The sequence below is a fragment of the Arachis hypogaea genome, chromosome 9, assembly GCF_003086295.3.
Source record: "Arachis hypogaea cultivar Tifrunner chromosome 9, arahy.Tifrunner.gnm2.J5K5, whole genome shotgun sequence".
NCBI classification, from domain to species: domain Eukaryota; kingdom Viridiplantae; phylum Streptophyta; class Magnoliopsida; order Fabales; family Fabaceae; genus Arachis; species Arachis hypogaea.
This window is the reverse complement of record NC_092044.1, coordinates 14,663,148-14,665,404: the sequence shown is the minus strand read 5'-3', so window position 1 is coordinate 14,665,404 and position 2,257 is coordinate 14,663,148. Positions and strand designations below refer to the sequence as shown.

Below are 2,257 nucleotides of genomic sequence, written 5' to 3'. Positions count from 1 at the left end.
TCATTAGTGTCAGTAGTATACAAACTGCTAAGTTTGGTGTCTTGCATGCATAGTTATTTGATTCTTGTTGCATTTTGATTTTTTCTTATTATTAAAAATCCAAAAATATTTTATTTGTGTCTTCTCAAGTCAATACTACAGAGAATTGAAGATTCAGAACATACAGCAGAGGAATTACACAGAAAAAGCTGGGCGTTCAAAACGCCCAGTGAAGAAGGACAGACTGGCGTTTAAACGCCAGCCAGGGTACCTGGTTGGGCGTTTAACGCCCAAAAGGGTATAGTTTTGGGCGTTAAACGCCAGAATGTGCACCATTCTGGGCGTTTAACGCCAGGATGGCTAAAGGGGGAAGATTTTGTTTTCAAATCAAAATTTTTTCAAGTTTTCAAAGTTTTTCAAAATCAAATCTTTTTTTTTAATCAATTTTTCAATCAAATCTTTTTCAAAATCAATTTCTTTCCATTTTCTAAGATACTTACTATCAATTAATGATTTGATTCAACATTTCAAGTATGTTGCCTTTTCTGTTGAGAAAGGTTTAATGTTTGAATCATATCTTTTCTTGTTAGTCAAGTTTTTAATTTTCAAAATCAAATCTTTTTTTTTAAAATGTTTTTCAAATCATATCTTCTCAATCACATCTTTTTAAAAAACTAATCATATTTTCTTAACCACATCTTTTTCAAAATAGTTTTCAATCAAATCTTTTTAATTTCTAATTTCAAAATCTTTTTCAAAAATCACTTGATTTCTTTTCCACCTTCATTTTCGAAAATCAAGTAATGTTTTCAAAAATGTTTTCAAAATTTCTTACTTAATTTTCGAAAATCACTTCCCCTCTTCTCACATCCTTCTATTTATGGACTAACACTATCCCTTGATGCAAAATTCGAACTCCATCTCCTTTGATAAGTTCGAATTTTCTACTTCTATCTTCTACTTTTCTTTTCCTCTGACACCTAAAGGAATCTCTATACTGTGACATAGAGGATTCCACATTTTCTTGTTCTCTTCTCTTTCTTATGAGCAGGAGCAAAGACAAAGGCATTCTTGTTGAGGCTGATCCTGAACCTGAAAGGACCTTGAAGAGAAAGCTAAGAGAAGCCAAAGCACAACTCTCTTTAAAGGACCTGACCGAATTCTTCAAAGAAGAAGAACCTATGGCAGCCGAAAACAACAACAATGCCAACAATACAAGAAAGGTGCTGGGTGACTTTACTGCACCTACTCCCGACTTCTATGGGAGAAGCATCTCTATCCCTGCCATTGGAGCAAACAACTTTGAGCTTAAGCCTCAATTAGTTTCTCTAATGCAACAGAATTGCAAGTTCCATGGACTTCCATTGGAAGATCCTCATCAGTTTTTAGCTGAGTTCTTGCAAATCTGTGACACTGTCAAGACTAATGGGGTTGACCCTGAGGTCTACAGACTTATGCTATTCCCTTTTGCTGTAAGAGACAGAGCTAGAACATGGTTGGACTCTCAACCTAAAGAAAGCCTGGACTCTTGGGAAAAGCTAGTCAATGCCTTCTTGGCAAAGTTCTTTCCACCTCAAAATTGAGTAAGCTTAGAGTGGAAGTCCAAACCTTCAGACAGAAGGAAGGAGAGTCCCTCTATGAAGCTTGGGAAAGATACAAACAATTAATCAGAAAGTGTCCTTCTGATATGCTTTCTGAATGGAGCATCATAGGTATTTTCTATGATGGTCTCTCTAAACTATCCAAGATGTCTTTGGATAGCTCTGCAGGAGGATCTCTTCATCTGAAGAAGACGCCTACTGAAGCTCAAGAACTGATTGAAACAGTTGCAAATAACCAATTCATGTATACTTCTGAAAGGAATCCTGTGAACAATGGGACTAGTCAGAAGAAAGGAATTCTTGAGATTGACACTCTGAATGCCATATTGGCTCAGAACAAAATATTGACTCAACAAGTCAATATGATTTCTCAAAGTCTGTCTGGAATGCAAAATGCACCAAGCAGTACTAAGGAAGCTTCATCTGAGGAAGAAGCTTATGATCCTGAGAACCCTTCAATGGAAGAGGTGAATTACATGGGAGAACCCTATGGAAACACCTATAATCCTTCATGGAGAAATCATCCAAATTTCTCATGGAAGGATCAACAGAGACCTCAACAAGGTTTCAATAATAATAATGGTGGAAGAAACAGGTTTAGCAATAGCAAGCCTTTTCCATCATCTTCTCAGCAACAGACAGAGAGTTCTAAGCAGAATAACTCTGACTTAGCAACC

General features: G+C 36.4%; 1 non-coding gene across 1 annotated transcript; it reads right to left on the bottom strand.

Moving 5' to 3' along the window:
- Nucleotides 1-1,564: 1,564 nt before the first annotated feature.
- LOC112713249 (small nucleolar RNA R71) lies at nucleotides 1,565-1,672 on the bottom strand. Its single transcript, XR_003158223.1, has one exon. It is a non-coding gene; the product is annotated as a small nucleolar RNA R71 (small nucleolar RNA).
- Between the last annotated feature and the right edge of the window lie 585 nt (nucleotides 1,673-2,257).